The following is a 23929-nucleotide window of genomic DNA, read 5'->3' as shown; positions in this document are numbered from 1 at the left end:
TTTTGCTTGGACAGAGGGTAACCTGACTGCCAACCAAAAACCCCATTTCTAACAATAATAACTAAGTGTTATTAGCATTTTATTTTTCCTGGGAGTCAGGTTATGGTGGGGCGGGCTGGGCTGAAGAGGGCTGGATGAGGGCAGGAGGGGAAGTTTAATGTGCACAATAAGTGCGCATGTCTGTTTGGCCGGCCGTGTTCAGCTTGCCAAACAGACATGCACAATTTGCATTTCTCCATCTGGCTGTATTTCACAACTGAGTGGAGTAAGTGCACAGGCCTTCACTCCCTCTGTGAGAGCCGAAGCAGGGCTCTCACACCAATCATGAAGCTGTTGCGATGCTGCTGAAAGCAGTGTCCTGATTGAATAGGAGCCTGTATGCAGTGCAGCCGGGAAGAAGACGTCTACGAAAGAAACAGTTAAGTGTTTTTTAAAGCATTTTTTTTTTTTTATCTCCCCCCACCCTGCCACCCCCTGTTCAGTGGCAGCCACTACTGGCATTTCTCTATATTCTGCTGCTGCATAATTAATGTAGCACTAATGTAGTGCTTAGACACTTCGAGCAGTGACTTACTGGCAGATAACACTAATGTTTAGAATCTGCTGTCATGAGGTTATTCCCTTATTTACCCAGATGGTAAGCAGGGTGTTAATCAACACCCTGTTTAGCTCTTTAAAACTAGCCACAACTTTGTAACCCCATTTTTGGTGAATGTGACTTAGTCTCTATGGTAAACACAGTCTGATATGAGAGATGTACGGGACGTCCTGTTGACTTCAGAAATAGCCTACCCACAAAGTATAGAATATTAGGGGAGAGTTTGACATTCCCTGGACGTTAGACGGGTCTTGCCCTTTCATTCATCTTGCACTTTAAGGTCTGTGCAACGTCTGTGAAGGGACTGAGACTATCAATCTGCCGAAGTGCCCCTTGTATGTAGCCAGTGATTGCACACCACTCTTGGGAATGTAACCCTGGAAAGCATCCGATGCCTCCACTGTGGTTTAGACCTCTTTGTTCCTTATCTCCTAATGCACGTTTCTGTTTTGACTGGTTGTTGCACGTGTATTACATGCAGTTTCTCTGAGGCAGGTTTAGTTTCGTGTGTCAAGATATAATAGGTGACCTAGAGATTTATCAAAATGAATTTTTTACCTTTGAGAGTCAGTGTTCCAGAGCCTTGTGAGAGCTCAGTCTGGTTTGCATCAAGGCAGTTGTCACGCATACTTTGTCTTAAGAAACTCCTTCACTACAAACTCCTGCTAGGCTAACTTCATCACTTCTACCTAAGCACGCCACAAAGTCCATAGGCACACACATACTACACCATCCCAGTCAATCAGCTGGCATGTGCCTTTACACAGAGCAATAGTTAAGCTATTTGTCCTGATCCCCAAAGACGTACAAGGTACCGCATTCCTACCTCCAACAGACTTTTCCCATCTATGCCTCATCATGAGCGCTATGATCTACTGACCCCGGTTTCCCTTGTCCCACCCACGTTCAGGTCCTTTGAAGGTTAAGGACCCTTCCACTGAAATGCTACCCGACAGTACTTTTGGATAAACACTTCCTATACTGAGGTCACATGCAACTGACTTCTGCCAATAGACAATCCCACTCCCTCCCCGACGCCATGCTCTCTGCTGAAGACATTCTTATATTAGAATTGTAGTGCCCTCATTGTGTAGCACTATTCACCAGTCACCTTCACCACCTCGCTTTACCACGTATGTCCCTGTGTACAGCAGAGCACTGAAGTTTCACATCTCCATCATGCATGAGTAGCTCATCCAGTTCTGGTTTTTGCTTCTCATACTGGGACACGTAGCCCTCTTTATCCTATGAGGAAACCAGGTCTAAGCGCTTAAGAGTGGAAAGGAAACACCTGGACTAGATGAGCTACTCATGCGTGGACCTCAGAAACTTGAGAAATCTGATAGCACATTGTTAATGTGCACAGTGCTACAGTTTACAAGGCTTTCGTGCAGATAAATACCACGATACACCTAACAGAAAAACTGGAACATATGGCTTTGCCACATATTTAAAATACTGCCGCTACTACTAACTGTTCTGATAAATGAAAGTTCTGAAGATATATTAAAATGACCCACGCTTCATTGAGCCTGGTGCTGTGTATAGACTCTGGACATCGCCAGCACGGGAAGCTTGTTCTTGTTAATCCTCCCTGTCATGAAAACCAAGAAGGGCTTGTGGACACATGCCAAACATAGCAAAGATGGCCTTGTCAGCATCGGTCCTGATAGCAATGAAGAAGGAAGCCAGGTGCCCTGCTTCTGTGGCTTGAGGAAGCTCATAAGGGCAGGCACGGGTTACACAACAGGGGCCAAAGCCTGTGCATCTAGAGGTTATTGAGCCAGGCTGGTGCACAGTAGGCCTCTCACACTTATTTATTTATTCCCAGCGCTGATAAACAGCGTATTGGGAAAGTAAACAATCAGCCGTCCGACCCTGTGCGTGTCACCACGTTTGACTGACTTCCTCAGAGGTCTTTCGTCCTTTGCTGCCAGCTCCTCGTTAGCGGATAAACACCACTTAGGTCCCACGGCCGCGGCATTAGTTCACTTAGGTGGAACCAACATCACGGAGTCTGTGCAGAAGCCCTTTACAGCTCACAGGGCTTGCTGTCTAAACTTAGCGTGCACACTGTGAAACATTAATTTTCAGATTTGGCATGTTGCATGCGCCTTTATTCCATGTATGGGGTGTCAAACTTCTCTCATCCCAAAACATGACAACTTTTCTCTTGTGTCCCCGGACAACATTCCCTGGTTAAAATGATTCTCAGTGAAAGATTCATTTTGTACCAGCATTCTGAGATCAGGGGATCCAAGATGAAAAGGTTTCAACCTACTCTAGAGTAAGTGTTTGGGCAGGCGGGTGTTTTGAGTTGGATTGTAGATGGCAAGAACATTTATTTGATTTATTCACAAGAACATTTATTTTATGTTTTTAACTATAAGATGTTTTTATTTTGTATTTATTTATGTTTTTATTGAGCCGAAAAATAATGTAGACAAAGAAATACTGCATATAGTGACAGAGTGAACCAAGAACAAGGTGAGCCGAATGGTCACCTCCAGTCTTCGGGATGAGCGTATTGTAGACTGAGAAAGAAGGTACTGGGCACGGCAGCACACATATTAATAAACACACATCTTGTTGTGCAGTGCACTTGGCAGCAGGAATCACGGTAGCAAGGAGGAGGCAAAGAGAGAGGCAAGGGAGTGGGAGATGTGGGGCAGAAAACGTCAGAGCATGCAAGACCCTCCGTTGAGGATGGGAGTTAGAGAGTCTTTTGAAAGATCAAGGGGCCCTCCAGGAGAAAAGGTTGGAAGGTGCAATACGAGGTTGTGCACAAGGGGAACTAGAGCAGTGAGGGGGTAAAGGCCTGAAGAGCATAAACGTCACAAAGGTGAATGCCGTAAGACAGTGGTTCCCAACCTTTTGACTTCTGTGGACCCCCACGTTATCATTACTGGATCCCAGGGACCCCCCACTGAATCATTGTTGAAATCCTGGGACCCCCTACAGAGTCAGTACTGAAAGCTGGGGACCTAATCTGTTAATATTATTTAACTTTCTAAGCAGTCGCGGACCCCCTGAGGAGGCTTCGCAGACTCCCAGGGGTCCCAGGACAACAGGTTGGGAACCACTTCCATACAGGATGTCAGATGGCATGGAAAGTATGTTTTCAGGCAAGTAAGGGGATAGTCGGTGGATCAACTTAATACCAAGATGAGGAGCCTGTACTGAGCTGTGCTGGCAGAACGTCACTGCTTTCTCAGCAGTGGGATGTGGTCTGTCAGTGTTGAGAGATTAAAGATGACCTGGAATGTGAAATTGATGACTTTGTTGAATAGAGAGAATGCATATTTTGGAGACACCTGACTAAAGGATTACAATAATCCTTCATCTGTGGTACCAACAAGTATCAACTTCACACCGACCAGGTGATGTGTACAAGTACGATGGGTTTATTATAACCTCCTCATCCACTGCATAGTCACCTGCTACCTACACTTGTTTTATTCAGCATACCAAGTCACCTGATACTGTCATCTCCACATCAGTGAGATTTCATTCAGATGGGATATGGGTCTCCTCTCTCCTCCTCTCAGCAGTCACATTTTGTGCTTTCGATAGTGCAAAACTTCATTCAGCAGTCTGCTTTCTTTGATCCTGCCTGAGCTCACTGCTGCCTCTTCGCCCTTAGCAGTCTCATATTATGCTGTCCCCTAGGTCCCATACACCAATGAATGGTTCCGTTCCAGGCATCCCGAACAGTGCATCTTTGGTCTGCCCGAGATTGGACCTGTTTCCTATCCAGCAGCCATTCTATTTGCTTCTTCTTATCTTGGCATCCTTCATATGGTTCTGTACTGACCCCATAAATTTGTCTTTCGTCTGTCAGTGTCTAGCTCCATCACTATTAGTTGCACCTTGTGTTTTTCCCTCTCTCCATGAAGCCACCCATCTCCAAAGTATCAGACTCTACTGTTTCATACTATGCAACCAGTATCCCTTTTTGGTCCAGCAGCCCTACATGGATGAGTGATCAGGCAGTCTCTATAGACCCCGGAAATTAATCTGTAACCATACCCCTTGTCCTGACATCCTTAATTGGTAAGATGCCATTGATTCGTTTGCTTGCCCATGCTATTGCCGCTGTGTGTTGGTGTTACAATGTATAGCATATTACAGAGGGATTAGCATACAAAGGCTTGCACTAATTAAATTGTTTAAACCACATCACTGAATATAACTCTAAACAACAAAAATTACTCTTATTTGGCAAGTCGAATCAGACAAGAAGCGCTGAATAAATTAATATTTTGTATGCTGGATTTCATGTTTTTTTTTTTGCTTCTTAACATTTTTTTTTCTCGTCTAGTCATATTTAGACATAATTCTCTGTTTTCCCTATGGTTTTCAGTATGTCATCAATATGTTCTATTTGATACATGTTCTTATTTCCTTGCAGAATGGTAGGAGTCGAATGGCCCACATGCAGTGAAAAAACGGCCCTCTCTGCTTGTCCATGGTGACACTTTTGGGCTATTCTTGGTTTCTGATGTGCTCCGTACCTCACATTTTCTCCCGTCCTGCCTGTAGGAAAGCAGTCCTTTTTCGTTATTATTTATCTTGCGTTTGTATTGCTGTCACCGTCTCATCACCATCATCATAACAGGTAGGATCAGCTCCTGATAGTGGGTGGAGGAGCCCGCCTTTCCAACTTTAAAAGACATGTGCATGGTAATTGCAAAAAGCAATTGCTGTCAACATTTTTTAATAGTACAGTGCCTTTGCCTACCTGCTTGCTAACACCGACTTCAGGCAGGCAGTCAGGCAGGTTTCCTGAGGCACATGTGCTATCTCGCATGTGCCAGTTATGGTGAAATGTGTGCAGGCTACAGGCTGAAATGGTGCAAGCCCAGGCCTTTAATACTTGTGGGTCCTCAGGGTGGACCCACTGATGATGTGAAGCAGTGTCAGATTTTGAAGCAGCGCAAGGGTGGCACAATGTCAGTCCTGTACTACTGGGACTGCTTGTCAGTCATGTCGATAGGTGCCTCCCCCTCACCTTTTCCAAGTTGTCACAGGATGAGTAGGGTGTGGGCAGCTATAATAAGTGGCACCACGCAACCCTGTGAGGAGATGGGAAATAGTTACAGGACGCTGACTTAGAAATGGAACATACCAGTCTGTGAGAGACCTTACATCACAGAGTCATGACTCTGATGTCAGGTCACATCCTGCATGCTATAAACAGACACACTGAGCATGCTTCGACTATGCCTTGTGTATCTGTTTAGAGGGTTGTAAGGAAATGCCTCCTTGGCATGGTTGCCCCCTGACTTTTTGCCTTTGCTGATGCTATGTTTACAATTGAAAGTGTGCTGAGGCCTGCTAACCAGGCCCCAGCACCAGTGTTCTTTCCCTAACCTGTACTTTTGTATCCACAATTGGCAGACCCTGGCATCCAGATAAGTCCCTTGTAACTGGTACTTCTAGTACCAAGGGCCCTGATGCCAAGGAAGGTCTCTAAGGGTTGCAGCATGTCTTATGCCACCCTGGAGACCTCTCACTCAGCACAGACACACTGCTTGCCAGCTTGTGTGTGCTAGTGAGGACAAAACGAGTAAGTCGACATGGCACTCCCCTCAGGGTGCCATGCCAGCCTCTCACTGCCTATGCAGTATAGGTAAGACACCCCTCTAGCAGGCCTTACAGCCCTAAGGCAGGGTGCACTATACCATAGGTGAGGGTACCAGTGCATGAGCATGGTACCCCTACAGTGTCTAAACAAAACCTTAGACATTGTAAGTGCAGGGTAGCCATAAGAGTATATGGTCTGGGAGTTTGTCAAACACGAACTCCACAGCACCATAATGGCTACACTGAAAACTGGGAAGTTTGGTATCAAACTTCTCAGCACAATAAATGCACACTGATGCCAGTGTACATTTTATTGTAAAATACACCCCAGAGGGCACCTTAGAGGTGCCCCCTGAAACTTAACCGACTATCTGTGTAGGCTGACTAGTTTTAGCAGCCTGCCACAAACCGAGACATGTTGCTGGCCCCATGGGGAGAGTGCCTTTGTCACTCTGAGGCCAGTAACAAAGCCTGCACTGGGTGGAGATGCTAACACCTCTCCCAGGCAGGAATTGTCACACCTGGCGGTGAGCCTCAAAGGCTCACCTCCTTTGTGCCAACCCAGCAGGACACTCCAGCTAGTGGAGTTGCCCGCCCCCTCCGGCCCGGCCCCCACTTTTGGCGGCAAGGCCGGAGAAAATAATGAGAATAACAAGGAGGAGTCACTGGCCAGTCAGGACAGCCCCTAAGGTGTCCTGAGCTGAGGTGACTCTAACTTTTAGAAATCCTCCATCTTGCAGATGGAGGATTCCCCCAATAGGGTTAGGATTGTGACCCCCTCCCCTTGGGAGGAGGCATAAAGAGGGTGTACCCACCCTCAGGGCTAGTAGCCATTGGCTACTAACCCCCCAGACCTAAACACGCCCTTAAATTTAGTATTTAAGGGCTACCCTGAACCCTAGAAAATTAGATTCCTGCAACTACAAGAAGAAGGACTGCCTAGCTGAAAACCCCTGCAGCGGAAGACCAGAAGACGACGACTGCCTTGGCTCCAGAAACTCACCGGCCTGTCTCCTGCCTTCCAAAGATCCTGCTCCAGCGACGCCTTCCAAAGGGACCAGCGACCTCGACATCCTCTGAGGACTGCCCCTGCTTCGAAAAGACAAGAAACTCCCGAGGACAGCGGACCTGCTCCAAGAAAAGCTGCAACTTTGTTTCCAGCAGCTTTAAAGAACCCTGCAAGCTCCCCGCAAGAAGCGTGAGACTTGCAACACTGCACCCGGCGACCCCGACTCGGCTGGTGGCGATCCAACACCTCAGGAGGGACCCCAGGACTACTCTGATACTGTGAGTACCAAAACCTGTCCCCCCTGAGCCCCCACAGCGCCGCCTGTTCCTACACTGCACCCGGCCGCCCCCGCGCTGCTGAGGGTGAAATTTCTGTGTGGACCTGTGTCCCCCCCGGTGCCCTACAAAACCCCCCTGGTCTGCCCTCCGAAGACGCGGGTACTTACCTGCAAGTGGACCGGAACCGGGGCACCCCCTTCTCTCCATTCTAGCCTATGTGTTTTGGGCACCACTTTGAACTCTGCACCTGACCGGCCCTGAGCTGCTGGTGTGGTGACTTTGGGGTTGCTCTGAACCCCCAACGGTGGGCTACCTTGGACCAAGAACTGAACCCTGTAAGTGTCCTACTTACCTGGTAAAACTAACAAAAACTTACCTCCCCCAGGAGCTGTGAAAATTGCACTAAGTGTCCACTTTTAAAACAGCTATTTGTCAATAACTTGAAAAGTATACATGCAATTTTGATGATTTGAAGTTCCTAAAGTACTTACCTGCAATACCTTTCGAATGAGATATTACATGTAGAATTTGAACCTGTGGTTCTTAAAATAAACTAAGAAAAGATATTTTTCTATATAAAAACCTATTGGCTGGATTTGTCTCTGAGTGTGTGTACCTCATTTATTGTCTTGTGTATGTACAACAAATGCTTAACACTACTCCTTGGATAAGCCTACTGCTCGACCACACTACCACAAAATAGAGCATTAGTATTATCTATTTTTACCACTATTTTGCCTCTAAGGGGAACCCTTGGACTCTGTGCATGCTATTCCTTACTTTGAAATAGCACATACAGAGCCAACTTCCTACATTGGTGGATCAGCGGTGGGGTACAAGACTTTGCATTTGCTGGACTACTCAGCCAATACCTGATCACACGACAAATTCCAAAATTGTCATTAGAAATTGATTTTTGCAATTTGAAAAGTTTTCTAAATTCTTAAAAGACCTGCTAGGGCCTTGTGTTAGATCCTGTTTAGCATTTCTTTTAGAGTTTAAAAGTTTGTAAAAGTTTGAATTAGATTCTAGAACCAGTTGTAGATTCTTAAAAAGTATTCCAACTTTTAGAAGCAAAATGTCTAGCGCAGATGTGACTGTGGTGGAACTCGACACCACACCTTACATCCATCTTAAGATGAGGGAGCTAAGGTCACTCTGTAAAATAAAGAAAATAACAATGGGCCCCAAACCTACCAAAATACAGCTCCAGGAGCTTTTGGCAGAGTTTGAAAAGGCCAACCCCTCTGAGGGTGGCAACTCAGAGGAAGAGGATAGTGACTTGGAGGACAATTCCCCCCTACCAGTCCTATCTAGGGAGAACAGGGTCCCTCAAACCCTGACTCCTAAAATAATAGTCAGAGATGCTGGTTCCCTCACAGGAGAGACCAACACCTCTGAAATCACTGAGGATAGCCCCAGTGAAGAGGACATCCAGTTAGCCAGGATGGCCAAAAGATTGGCTTTGGAAAGACAGATCCTAGCCATAGAGAGGGAAAGACAAGAGATGGGCCTAGGACCCATCAATGGTGGCAGCAACATAAATAGGGTCAGAGATTCTCCTGACATGTTGAAAATCCCTAAAGGGATTGTAACTAAATATGAAGATGGTGATGACATCACCAAATGGTTCACAGCTTTTGAGAGGGCTTGTGTAACCAGAAAAGTGAACAGATCTCACTGGGGTGCTCTCCTTTGGGAAATGTTCACAGGAAAGTGTAGGGATAGACTCCTCACACTCTCTGGACAAGATGCAGAATCTTATGACCTCATGAAGGGTACCCTGATTGAGGGCTTTGGATTCTCCACTGAGGAGTATAGGATTAGATTCAGGGGGGCTCAAAAATCCTCGAGCCAGACCTGGGTTGACTTTGTAGACTACTCAGTGAAAACACTAGATGGTTGGATTCAAGGCAGTGGTGTAAGTAATTATGATGGGCTGTACAATTTATTTGTGAAAGAACACCTGTTAAGTAATTGTTTCAATGATAAACTGCATCAGCATCTGGTAGACCTAGGACCAATTTCTCCCCAAGAATTGGGAAAGAAGGCGGACCAGTGGGTCAAGACAAGGGTGTCCAAGACTTCAACAGGGGGTGACCAAAAGAAAGGGGTCACAAAGACTCCCCAGGGGAAGGGTGATGAGACAACCAAAACTAAAAATAGTCAAGAGTCTTCTACAGGCCCCCAAAAACCTGCACAGGAGGGTGGGCCCAGAGCCTCTTCACAAAACAATGGGTACAAGGGTAAAAACTTTGATCCCAAAAAGGCCTGGTGTCATAGCTGTAAACAGCATGGACACCAAACTGGAGACAAGGCCTGTCCCAAGAAAGGTTCCACTCCAAACTCCCATCCAGGTAACACTGGTATGGCTAGTCTCCAAGTGGGATCAACAGTGTGCCCAGAGCAAATCAGGGTCCACACTGAAGCTACTCTAGTTTCTGAGGGTGGGGTGGATTTAGCCACACTAGCTGTCTGGCCGCCTAACATGCAAAAATACAGACAGCAACTCTTAATTAATGGGACTAGAATAGAGGGCCTGAGGGATACAGGTGCCAGTGTCACCATGGTGACAGAGAAACTGGTTTCCCCTGGCCAATACCTGACTGGAAAAACTTACACAGTCACCAACGCTGACAATCAGAGAAAAGTACATCCCATGGCAATGGTTACTTTAGAATGGGGAGGGGTCAATGGCCTGAAACAGGTGGTGGTCTCCTCAAATATCCCAGTGGACTGTCTGCTTGGAAATGACCTGGAGTCCTCAGCATGGGCTGAGGTAGAACTAAAAACCCATGCAGCAATGCTGGGTATCCCTGAACTGGTGTGTGTGAAAACAAGAGCACAGTGCAAGGCACAGGGTGAACAAGTAGAGCTGGAGTCTGGAAGAATGGCCCAGCCTACCAAGAGAACAGGAAAGTCAGTTGGGAGACCAACTGCAACACAGCAAAAGAAAGGGAACCTCTCTTCTGAGGAAGAAGTTCTGCCCTCTGAGGGAACTGAGCCTTTGGAGCTTGAACCTTATCAGGTTGAGCTCTTAGGCCCAGGGGGACCCTCAAGGGAGGAGCTGTGTAAGGGACAAGAAACCTGTCCCTCTCTTGAAGGCCTTAGGCAGCAAGCTGCTGAAGAGTCCAAAGGCAAGAAAAATGGAACGCATAGGGTCTATTGGGAAGATGGACTCCTGTACACTGAGGCCAGAGACCCCAAACCTGGTGCCACTAGGAGAGTGGTAGTGCCTCAGCTGTTCAGGAAGTTCATCCTAACATTGGCCCATGACATTCCCCTTGCTGGACATTTGGGACAAACCAAGACGTGGGAGAGGTTAGTCAACCACTTCTACTGGCCCAATATGTCCAACATGGTTAAGGAGTTTTGCCTCTCCTGCCCCACCTGTCAAGCCAGTGGTAAGACAGGTGGGCATCCAAAGGCCCCCCTCATTCCACTTCCAGTGGTGGGGGTTCCCTTTGAAAGAGTGGGTGTGGACATAGTTGGTCCACTAGAACCTCCCACAGCCTCAGGAAATATGTATATCCTGGTAGTAGTGGATCATGCTACCAGGTATCCTGAAGCTATTCCCCTTAGGTCGACTACTGCCCCTGCAGTAGCCAAGGCCCTCATTGGTATCTTTACCAGAGTGGGTTTCCCTAAGGAGGTGGTGTCTGACAGAGGTACCAACTTCATGTCAGCATACCTAAAGCACATGTGGAATGAGTGTGGAGTGACTTATAAATTCACTACACCATACCATCCACAAACTAATGGCTTGGTTGAGAGATTCAACAAGACATTAAAAGGCATGATCATGGGGCTCCCAGAAAAACTCAAAAGGAGATGGGATGTCCTCTTGCCATGCCTGCTTTTCGCTTACAGAGAGGTGCCACAGAAGGGAGTAGGATTCTCACCCTTTGAACTTCTGTTTGGTCATCCTGTAAGGGGACCACTTGCCCTTGTTAAAGAAGGCTGGGAGAGACCTCTCCATGAGCCTAAACAGGACATAGTGGACTATGTACTTGGCCTTCGCTCTAGAATGGCAGAGTACATGGAAAAGGCAACCAAAAACCTTGAGGCCAGCCAACAGCTCCAGAAGTTTTGGTATGACCAAAAGGCTGCACTGGTTGAGTTCCAACCAGGGCAGAAAGTCTGGGTTCTGGAGCCTGTGGCTCCCAGGGCACTCCAGGACAAATGGAGTGGCCCTTACCCAGTACTAGAAAGGAAGAGTCAGGTCACCTACCTGGTGGACCTGGGCACAAGCAGGAGCCCCAAGAGGGTGATCCATGTGAACCGCCTTAAGCTCTTCCATGACAGGGCTGATGTCAATCTGTTGATGGTAACAGATGAGGATCAGGAGGCAGAGAGTGAACCTCTCCCTGATCTTCTGTCATCAGACCCGAAAGATGGCACAGTAGATGGAGTGATCTACTCAGACACCCTCTCTGGCCAACAGCAAGCTGATTGTAGGAGAGTCCTACAACAGTTTCCTGAACTCTTCTCCTTAACCCCTGGTCAGACACACCTGTGTACCCATGATGTGGACACAGGAGACAGCATGCCTGTCAAGAACAAAATCTTTAGACAGTCTGACCATGTTAAGGAAAGCATCAAGGTGGAAGTCCACAAGATGCTGGAATTGGGGGTTATTGAGCGCTCTGACAGTCCCTGGGCTAGCCCAGTGGTCTTAGTCCCCAAACCTCACACCAAAGATGGAAAGAAAGAGATGAGGTTTTGTGTGGACTACAGAGGGCTCAATTCTGTCACCAAGACAGATGCTCACCCAATTCCAAGAGCTGATGAGCTCATTGATAAATTAGGTGCTGCCAAATTTCTAAGTACCTTTGACTTGACAGCAGGGTACTGGCAAATAAAAATGGCACCTGGAGCAAAAGAAAAGACAGCATTCTCCACACCTGATGGGCATTATCAGTTTACTGTTATGCCCTTTGGTTTAAAGAATGCCCCTGCCACCTTCCAAAGGTTGGTGAATCAAGTCCTTGCTGGCTTGGAGTCCTTTAGCACAGCTTATCTTGATGATATTGCTGTCTTTAGCTCCACCTGGCAGGATCACCTGGTCCACCTGAAGAAGGTTTTGAAGGCTCTGCAATCTGCAGGCCTCTCTATCAAGGCATCCAAATGCCAGATAGGGCAGGGAACTGTGGTTTACTTGGGACACCTTGTAGGTGGAGGCCAAGTTCAGCCACTCCAACCCAAGATCCAGACTATTCTGGACTGGGTAGCTCCAAAAACCCAGACTCAAGTCAGGGCATTCCTTGGCTTGACTGGGTATTACAGGAGGTTTGTGAAGGGATATGGATCCATTGTGACAGCCCTCACTGAACTCACCTCCAAGAAAATGCCCAAGAAAGTGAACTGGACTGTGGAATGCCAACAGGCCTTTGACACCCTGAAACAAGCAATGTGCTCAGCACCAGTTCTAAAAGCTCCAGATTATTCTAAGCAGTTCATTGTGCAGACTGATGCCTCTGAACATGGGATAGGGGCAGTTTTGTCCCAAACAAATGATGATGGCCTTGACCAGCCTGTTGCTTTCATTAGCAGGAGGTTACTCCCCAGGGAGCAGCGTTGGAGTGCCATTGAGAGGGAGGCCTTTGCTGTGGTTTGGTCCCTGAAGAAGCTGAGACCATACCTCTTTTGGACTCACTTCCTAGTTCAAACTGACCACAGACCTCTCAAATGGCTGATGCAAATGAAAGGTGAAAATCCTAAACTGTTGAGGTGGTCCATCTCCCTACAGGGAATGGACTTTATAGTGGAACACAGACCTGGGACTGCCCATGCCAATGCAGATGGCCTTTCCAGGTTCTTCCACTTAGAAAATGAAGACTCTCTTGGGAAAGGTTAGTCTCATCCTCTTTCGTTTGGGGGGGGGTTGTGTAAGGAAATGCCTCCTTGGCATGGTTGCCCCCTGACTTTTTGCCTTTGCTGATGCTATGTTTACAATTGAAAGTGTGCTGAGGCCTGCTAACCAGGCCCCAGCACCAGTGTTCTTTCCCTAACCTGTACTTTTGTATCCACAATTGGCAGACCCTGGCATCCAGATAAGTCCCTTGTAACTGGTACTTCTAGTACCAAGGGCCCTGATGACAAGGAAGGTCTCTAAGGGTTGCAGCATGTCTTATGCCACCCTGGAGACCTCTCACTCAGCACAGACACACTGCTTGCCAGCTTGTGTGTGCTAGTGAGGACAAAACGAGTAAGTCGACATGGCACTCCCCTCAGGGTGCCATGCCAGCCTCTCACTGCCTATGCAGTATAGGTAAGACACCCCTCTAGCAGGCCTTACAGCCCTAAGGCAGGGTGCACTATACCATAGGTGAGGGTACCAGTGCATGAGCATGGTACCCCTACAGTGTCTAAACAAAACCTTAGACATTGTAAGTGCAGGGTAGCCATAAGAGTATATGGTCTGGGAGTTTGTCAAACACGAACTCCACAGCACCATAATGGCTACACTGAAAACTGGGAAGTTTGGTATCAAACTTCTCAGCACAATAAATGCACACTGATGCCAGTGTACATTTTATTGTAAAATACACCCCAGAGGGCACCTTAGAGGTGCCCCCTGAAACTTAACCGACTATCTGTGTAGGCTGACTAGTTTTAGCAGCCTGCCACAAACCGAGACATGTTGCTGGCCCCATGGGGAGAGTGCCTTTGTCACTCTGAGGCCAGTAACAAAGCCTGCACTGGGTGGAGATGCTAACACCTCTCCCAGGCAGGAATTGTCACACCTGGCGGTGAGCCTCAAAGGCTCACCTCCTTTGTGCCAACCCAGCAGGACACTCCAGCTAGTGGAGTTGCCCGCCCCCTCCGGCCCGGCCCCCACTTTTGGCGGCAAGGCCGGAGAAAATAATGAGAATAACAAGGAGGAGTCACTGGCCAGTCAGGACAGCCCCTAAGGTGTCCTGAGCTGAGGTGACTCTAACTTTTAGAAATCCTCCATCTTGCAGATGGAGGATTCCCCCAATAGGGTTAGGATTGTGACCCCCTCCCCTTGGGAGGAGGCATAAAGAGGGTGTACCCACCCTCAGGGCTAGTAGCCATTGGCTACTAACCCCCCAGACCTAAACACGCCCTTAAATTTAGTATTTAAGGGCTACCCTGAACCCTAGAAAATTAGATTCCTGCAACTACAAGAAGAAGGACTGCCTAGCTGAAAACCCCTGCAGCGGAAGACCAGAAGACGACGACTGCCTTGGCTCCAGAAACTCACCGGCCTGTCTCCTGCCTTCCAAAGATCCTGCTCCAGCGACGCCTTCCAAAGGGACCAGCGACCTCGACATCCTCTGAGGACTGCCCCTGCTTCGAAAAGACAAGAAACTCCCGAGGACAGCGGACCTGCTCCAAGAAAAGCTGCAACTTTGTTTCCAGCAGCTTTAAAGAACCCTGCAAGCTCCCCGCAAGAAGCGTGAGACTTGCAACACTGCACCCGGCGACCCCGACTCGGCTGGTGGCGATCCAACACCTCAGGAGGGACCCCAGGACTACTCTGATACTGTGAGTACCAAAACCTGTCCCCCCTGAGCCCCCACAGCGCCGCCTGCAGAGGGAATCCCGAGGCTTCCCCTGACCGCGACTCTTTGAACCTAAAGTCCCGACGCCTGGGAGAGACCCTGCACCCGCAGCCCCCAGGACCTGAAGGACCGGACTTTCACTGGAGAAGTGACCCCCAGGAGTCCCTCTCCCTTGCCCAAGTGGAGGTTTCCCCGAGGAATCCCCCCCTTGCCTGCCTGCAGCGCTGAAGAGATCCCGAGATCTCTCATAGACTAACACTGCAAACCCGACGCCTGTTCCTACACTGCACCCGGCCGCCCCCGCGCTGCTGAGGGTGAAATTTCTGTGTGGACCTGTGTCCCCCCCGGTGCCCTACAAAACCCCCCTGGTCTGCCCTCCGAAGACGCGGGTACTTACCTGCAAGTGGACCGGAACCGGGGCACCCCCTTCTCTCCATTCTAGCCTATGTGTTTTGGGCACCACTTTGAACTCTGCACCTGACCGGCCCTGAGCTGCTGGTGTGGTGACTTTGGGGTTGCTCTGAACCCCCAACGGTGGGCTACCTTGGACCAAGAACTGAACCCTGTAAGTGTCCTACTTACCTGGTAAAACTAACAAAAACTTACCTCCCCCAGGAGCTGTGAAAATTGCACTGTGTCCACTTTTAAAACAGCTATTTGTCAATAACTTGAAAAGTATACATGCAATTTTGATGATTTGAAGTTCCTAAAGTACTTACCTGCAATACCTTTCGAATGAGATATTACATGTAGAATTTGAACCTGTGGTTCTTAAAATAAACTAAGAAAAGATATTTTTCTATATAAAAACCTATTGGCTGGATTTGTCTCTGAGTGTGTGTACCTCATTTATTGTCTTGTGTATGTACAACAAATGCTTAACACTACTCCTTGGATAAGCCTACTGCTCGACCACACTACCACAAAATAGAGCATTAGTATTATCTATTTTTACCACTATTTTGCCTCTAAGGGGAACCCTTGGACTCTGTGCATGCTATTCCTTACTTTGAAATAGCACATACAGAGCCAACTTCCTACAAGGGTGCTTTGACTGTGGGCTCAACTGGCGTACAGTTCCTGCATCTAGTTGCGCCACCAACCACTGGGACTGGACCGCCCAGGACTGGGATGGAGAACAAGACATCCCTGGCCTCACCCTTGCCCTAAGTGCATTTTACTGTTATTAAAAATGGACATTAAAATGGGTCCCTATCCGGCCCCCATTCATGTCCTTAACCTTAACGTTTCGACCATTAATTATTCAGAAACTGTGCAGTTTTTCTGCTAGAAAAGGATGTTGGCATATAATGTCTCCTGCGTGAGAATGGTGACTTAACTCGCAAATTCACTTACTCATCCACTTATACAGTCCCCTTCGCGAGTTAAGCACCAGCTCCAGAGATCTCTCTCTAACCTACACGTCACTCGTGCCTTAATTGTGCTTGTTCTCTGACTGATGAAAGCTTGCAGTAGTTTGTCGTTGTGGATCTGTTCTGCTTGATTTGTTGCTGCCACCCTATACCAATTCTGTGAGTAAGCAAAGCTTGCAGTGCTGCTGCTACATCTCTATTTGTCCTGTGATGGGGACATTTTCACTGTCGCTGCTTACCTATATTTATCCCCTGAATATGTGCTTGCACTATTTCTACCTAGGATTGCTTGCTCAGTGAAGAAGGGGGGTATTTCCACTTCAGAATGAAGATTCCGATAGTGTTCAACAGTTTAACTTCTCACTTACTCCCTGTCTACTGTTTTAGCTAACTTTGTTGCATCTGTTCTAAATAAGTGTGTGATGATGCTCCTGCTACAGCCCCCTGCTCTTTACTGATTATTTGCACTAGGAAGCGCTGTTCTGCTACTGTCCGTGTTGTAACTTTGTTGTGTTATGAAGCTCGGTATAGCACTTTCCACTATACACAATACAAAACAGTTTATTTTGCCAATGGTTGTTTTAATACATGATGTAAAAGAAAGAATGAACCCTTACAAAATATCTGAGCAGAGTTTAATTTTGGTTTTATGTGTGAAGGAAGCAGATTTTGAAATGGACTAGATGACTCTGTAACATTGAAAACATACCTGACAAGTATTTCCATGTCATGTATATCACCTTTGGCCAGTTCTCGCATTCTTGCTAATATCACTTTGCATTCTGTGGCTTCGAACCTATAAAGACAGTATTACGGCAAAATACAAGCTCCACAATGCAACCTGCTTTTGGCTGAAAACTGTGGAGTGGGCGTGACAGACTAGTGAAGTGAAAAATAAAGTCTAATTTCTGACTTTCTGCCTTTTTCCTTGAAGGTTAACATCCCAGTGGATGAGTGGGCAGAGATAGCCTTTGAAATGCAAATAGGAACATCTCATTGCTGTTGGCTAGCACTGACTCTCCTTGGGGGGAAACCGCATATTAAAAATACATTGTTTCTTCCCAGAACAATGCTAACAGCAAAGACACTATGAAAGGAAAAACAATGTGCTTGCATTCCTCATCCCAAACGCCTGTCTCTGAATCTGCCTTGAAATGGTTCAGCACTTGCTACAGGTGCTGCCCAGCGAGGGGGGCATGTGCAGTGATTCATTACCATATGACTTAATAAAAGCTGACCAGTGGTTGACCAATGTGGTGGAGGCCAGCCCCGCCAGGAACACTGATGTATGTGACCATAGGCAGTGCCGTGACATAACACACAAATATTTGCACGTTGCATTGAGGACCAGGAGGCTCTTGGAAGACGTTTATGGATGCATAGCAGCCAATGAAGCAGCCTCCATCCCCCATCCAACTGGGAACCCTTTGTTTGGTGTGTAAAAACAACACCAAGGCAACCTATTCTTCTATTTATTCTGCATTGTGCCTCTGTCTTCCTCCACTCTACACTTCATATGTCTTTATCTCGGCATTGCAGGTTCTTTTTCTTCCCCGCTTACTCTAGTTGACACTGTTTTCCTCTATTTATTTTTTTCTCATTTTTTCTTCTTTTTCTTCCTTGCTTTCACTTGCTGTAGTACAAAGCCTGATGTTAAGTCCAGGTGCCCAAAACGAGCGGCTGTGCCAATCACAAGTAACTACCCTCACAAATGATGAACTGCAGGAATCCCAGTCCTCCCAGTATGGAAGTCCACCACCACCCATACTCCCCAGCTTGGCTCTGTGCATCAGCATATGTAACTTGCCACGTTCGGCAAGCTATTGCCCAGAAACACCCAATCCTTTAATTGAGACGCATTGAGTTACTCGTTAAATGCCTTTTGAGCTAGGGCTTGCTCTTCAAATAGGATGAAAATCTGGACCAGAAAGTATAGGGCCATAAGATTCTCACCAAAGCATAACATTTAGAAATGGAGTCTCTAGTTGGTGGTGGTCCAGGTAGGGCCCCTCACTCTAGTTAGGGTAAGTGAGTCACACTCCTAAGATAACCCCTGCTCACCCCCTTGGAAGCTTGGCATAAGCAGTCAGGCTTATCTCAGAGGCAATGTGTTAAATATTGGTCCTCAGATACAGTAACACAGTGAAAACACTACAAATGTACGCCACAACAGTTTAGAAAAATAGCTGTAATGTATCTAGATAAAACAAGACGAAAACAACAAAAGTCCAACATACACAATCAAAGATACACATTTTTAAAGGTTAAATCTCAATACAATGCCTAGAAACACAATAGCTCCAACTGGGGCTATCATGGCTTTGTGACTGAGTCGTTCCCAACAGTCCAGCGGCATTTGCAAGGGAGTGCGGTGCCAGTCACAGAGTCGTAGGACTTCAGAGGTGCTGCGGTGGCTTCGGGCCAGTGGCACCAGTCCTGCGTCACCGGTCAAGGTCATTGCATTTCAGCAGGGACCATGGCTTCTGGTGCAGGTAGTGGCACAGAGTCGGGCAGCGACACTGGTTCTGGAGTCATCCAGAGTTAGTTTACCTAGTTCTTCTTGTTTTTATGCCAGATTTCACTTCCAAGAGCCCAGGAACTGGAGTGGGCACCACTAGGCGAGTCAAGGTTCTCAGCAAGAGAAACAAGGGACTGGCAGCTGAAGTCTTAGATGTCCCTGGGACTTCTTAACAGGAAGCAAGGGAAGTTGAAGCCCTTGGAGAAACTTCACAAGCTGGAAACACAGCAAAGTCCAGTCTTTGTTGTCTCCAAAGAAAAAACAGCAACTGCAGGTCAACCCAGCAAAGCACATACAGCAAAGGGGCAGTACTCCTCCTCACATCTCTTCAGCTCTTCTCCTTGGCAGAGTCCCCTCTTGATCCAGAATTGTTCTGAAGTTATGGAATCAGCAGTCCAATACTTATACTAATTTCTCCCTTTGAAGTAGGCAAGCTTCAAAGAAAAGTCCTTGTACTGCACAAGACCCTGCCTCTCCCGTTCCTGGCCCCAGACATACTGTAGGGGGTTGGAGACTGCATTGTGTGAGGACAGGCAGAGCCCTATTCAAATGCAGGTATCAGCTCATCAGGATATGCAGGACACACCTCAGCTCCCTTTGTGTGATTGTCTACAGTAAATTCACTAACAGCCAGTGAGTTCAGATACTCAAAACTCCATATCTCTATCTGCTCCCAATGGGAAAGTACACTTAAAAGATATTTCAGGGCAATCCCCATGTTAACCTATGGAAGAGATAGGCGGTGCAATAGTGAAAAACAGATTTGGCATTATTTCACTATCAGGACATGTACAACACATCTGTACATGTCCTACCTTTTAAATACCCTGCACCCTGCCTATTGGGCTACCTTGGACCTACCTTGGGGGTGCCTTACATGTGTTAAGAAGGACGGTTTGGGCCTAGCAAGTGGGTCATGTGCCAGGTCAACATGCCAGTTGAAACCTGCATGCACAGACACTTCAATACAAGGTCTGAGACATGTTTACAGTGCTACACATGTGGGTGGCACAATGATTACCGCAGTCCCTCTAGTAGCATTTGATTTACAGGCCCTGGGCACCACTGGTGCACTTCACTAGGGAAGTATTAGTAAATCAAATAAGCCAATCATGGCTAAACCCATCACTAATATCATTTAGACAGACAGCACATGCACTTTAGCACTGGTCAGCCGTGGTAAAGTGCCCAAAGGCCTAAACCAACAAAACTAGGTCAGTAAAAAATAGGAGGAAGGAAGCAACATTTTGGGGATGACCCTGCAAAAAGGGCCAGGTCCAACACAGTGAAAGAGAAAAAAACAACTTCAAGAAGAGAACATGAATGATGATAATGGTAGGTTTGTGGCATGCTGTGCCACAGCTTCTCCAGCACACTCACCTAAGCTTCCTCAGTGAATGGTGTCTCAATGCAGCGTTCCCCTCTCTGCCCCCTACTTCCAAATAGCTGCCAGCCGGGGCAAGATGTTCTCTGTTGGTTCATGTCTTTTAAATTGGATTTCCAGTTTAAATGCCTGTAAGAGGAAGAGAAGATGGCAAAACTAAAAAGTAGAAAACCTGTACAGAGAAGGGAGGCTAATAAGGATTTCGCAAAGGATACAAATAAACATAATGGTATGAAAAAAGAGGCTTTGTAAATCTGTAACCCATTATGTGACATCCTTTAAGAACAACAAACAGTCAGCAGGTAACTTGGGTACATTTACTCAGTGTGGATATTAAAAATGTGAAACGGTGTTGAGCGGACTGAATAACACAGAGACAAACATATACTTGGTCTAAATAATAAGGAGCACCCATCTGCTGGAAGCTTGTTTCCCTAACTCACAACAAAAAGTGGGTGATTCAGTATTGGCTGAACTCAGCTACTTGACTGTGGGGCAGAATGGAAGGGTACTTGATAATTAACAAGAAGCTCTCTCCAACTCCAGCAGCTGCTATGCCACTCGAAAGATAAGGATTCAAAGGTATAGGTTTAGAAGATGTCACATGTAATAATATGAGGACGATCTTTGTGTGGTGATTCCTAATGTCTACTCTCATAGAAAATCTCAGAGAAACTGAGGGGAGAGAAACCAGGAGACTGGAGAATGGTAGACCCTGAGAAGATTCTCCTTATTGAGTTCACCCTTATCATAAGATGATAGTAAAGAGTTGATAATTAGATATTATCAATACCTACTCTAAAACCAGAGAACAATGTTGACTTTGTGAAAGGCAGACCAAGGTTTGCTTTCACATTATGATGTCTTTTGGGGAATGATCTACTGTAAACATGTGTGGTAGCGACAGTGGCATGACATGCTCAGTCAGCTGCTATGTGTCACAAAAAGCAACTATCAAGACCTGTGCTTCACTAGGACAACAGCATTTTGGGCCAATGGGTGCATGCAGAGTGTCAAAGGCAAGCCTATCTGCACCCCACCCTTTTCCAGGTCACATCCAGCACCAGAAACTCTATGGGTTTCTCTAGCCATTTTGCCTATTCTCGAGAGGAACTTACTTCAATTGGCTAGAGATGCGAGGTAAGTTCGGCACCCCTGAACATCAGCTATCTCTAAATATACAATCAATTCAGCCTCCTGTATTTAGTCAGCCACCAGTTATTCATTGCCTAATACTTTTGAAAGTGCAATGAAGAACTCCCACCTTCCGCCTAAGTCGGTGACTATTGCTCGACATCTGCTCAATTCTCGTTTGATTGCAACTTGCAATGGCTTCATTCCTCATGTCTAATTCAGTGTTCATTTTATATGTACATAAAATCTGACTAATCTGGATTTGACCAAGGCCATTCCATCAGGATACAATATAATTAGGCACAATCACTATAATTAAAAAGGGTGGTCTTCCATTATACGTAATACATCCTTGTTGGTTTCCATTATCTTACATCATTCATTTCATGCAGTGGAAGCACTTATTTCTACTACCACACTTCAATATGCCTTTTCCTTCTCTGGTCTCCTTCACTATTGGCCTGTCTACCAACTTTGAATCTCTAATGGCAGACTGCGTAGCTCCCTAGTTATTGAAATATTCCAACTGTATGTTGCTAGGGGACATAAATGTCTGGATGGCAGACATCACCCATCCCCAGGTGGCAGTGTACATGGATTCTCTGGCCACACTGGGCCTGGTGCAACACGTCAGGCACGTGACTCATATGGAAGGGCACCTTCTCAACCTCATGTTTTACTTCTGAGTCATCCTTTGTGGTCTGTACACCTTTTCCTCTTGACTGAACAATAAGTTTGCCTTAGTCTCACAAAGGTTATCTGTGCTTCTATTGAGTTGTGGTGCCTCCCTAAGGCACAAGACATCTCCCGTTTCATAATCCAACATTCTCTATCGTACCACTTACCATATTGACTACCATCACTAAAATGAATAATGGATTTTGTTTTTGTCAAGAAAAAGGATGCCTTGGTTATAATGTACTCATGTAGGGCTATTACCCTGCCGTCATCAAACCCTCTAGGTACTATTAGCAATTCTTTCAGAGTAGAACATATTAATTGCATCATACTCAGAGCAAAGAAAGTATATTTTTCTATTCCACGTAAACTGCCTATCCAGTACCTAGCAGATTTCATTATTAGTTGGAAAGGCAATCAGTGGATTATGGTAACTATCGGGATGGGGGATTTCTGCATATCCCATACCTTCTTGAAGCCATCCTCGCATGCTTGTATTCATTTCATATACTTTGTCTACCTGCCCCTGTTTTTCTTTGCAACTGCGACACCCGCAATGTTTGGCATGGGTGGGATGAGCTTATTGGTTGGGGGTGACAGCCTGCCCTCATCCCCTTTTTGGCCTCTTGCTAGGCAATGCACCCCTTGTGCCATTGGAGGTTTCAAATGAAAACCTCAGTTGTTCTGGGTGTACTTTTCGCGCTGCCCGGTCCTCTTGCGCTGCCCGAAGAGAGCGATGAAATTAGCCACTGTCCCACTATAGCAGGCTAATGCCTCCTGGTCTGTTGAAACGTTTCCTCTCAGCTCCACTATCTGGTCCACCCATGTAAAATCTGCACTGCTTCATTGTTATTACTGAAGGGAAAGAAGTAAATTGTTGGCTTAACCGGATCAACAAGATCAGAGGCAAGCCATACTGGCAGAGGCTGTGTGCTGCTGGGAATAGCAGAGTTCATGCACACTGATGCAGTGATAGATGCCGTCACCACACGCCACATGCCATCAGACGAGTCTCTCCTCAATTTCTGCAGTGGAACTGCAATGCTGCATTTGCAACACGCTTGCTTCTTCCAAGATCCAAACCAGAAGCATCAACCATTGAGGCTGCTACCATTTCCAAAATCTGAAGTAGAAGCATCAACCATTGAGGAAATCTGTTTACCTCCCCTCTTTTCATTGTGGAGAAGTGTGGCTCAATGGTTAGAGCGGCAGACTCTGCTGCAGAAATCTGGCCGGGACCAGGGTTCAATTCCTGCCTCGGCGGGTCTTGGGCTCAATTTCCTCAGACCTGATAATTCTCGCATCGGTGCCTAATCTAATTCATGGGTCCCACTCTGTAACTCTGGGCAATAGCTTGCTTAATCTCCCCAACAGCACTGGGATGCCTGGCTTCACCTTGGAGGTTGCCCATTCTCCCCAACAGCACTGGGATGCCTGGCTTCACCTTGGAGGTTGCCCAGGAGTGGCCACCTCCCAGGGAAAAGCCAGGAGGAGTTCCACAGCGGTATGCGTACAGTGCCTTGAGACCCTAATGGGTGAGTAGTGCGCTATACAAGTATGAAGTTTATAGTTCATTCTTCATCATGGGTACTGGATTGTATGGGACACCAGGGCTCTTAGTTATTCCCTACACCACTGCTTCCTAAACTTTACAGAACCAGAACATTTGTAGAATGAGAAGCTTTCATGGCCCACCTAGCGTTAACAGACAGGAGGTTTTACTCTGCACTCAGAATGGTGAACACCAATCCCCATGTTAAAAGAACAAACAGCAATGTCAGAAGATATAGCCTGATATTGCACCTCTGTCTTTGAAACACAGCAAATGTGACAAGATAAATG

General features: G+C 46.8%; 1 protein-coding gene across 1 annotated transcript in view; it reads right to left on the bottom strand.

The window, feature by feature from the left end:
- The window catches only part of CHST15 (carbohydrate sulfotransferase 15), a 466150-nt gene that overhangs the window by 358716 nt on the left and 83505 nt on the right, over positions 1-23929 (bottom strand). Inside the window, exon 2 of the mRNA XM_069239132.1 lies at positions 20272-20404. The gene's annotated coding sequence lies outside the window, so the exon portion shown is untranslated. The remainder of the gene's footprint in view (positions 1-20271; positions 20405-23929) is intronic.

This window comes from Pleurodeles waltl, chromosome 6 (assembly GCF_031143425.1).
Source record: "Pleurodeles waltl isolate 20211129_DDA chromosome 6, aPleWal1.hap1.20221129, whole genome shotgun sequence".
Taxonomy (NCBI): domain Eukaryota; kingdom Metazoa; phylum Chordata; class Amphibia; order Caudata; family Salamandridae; genus Pleurodeles; species Pleurodeles waltl.
Note: the sequence above shows the minus strand (reverse complement) of the source record. Positions and strands in the feature narration are given on the sequence as shown.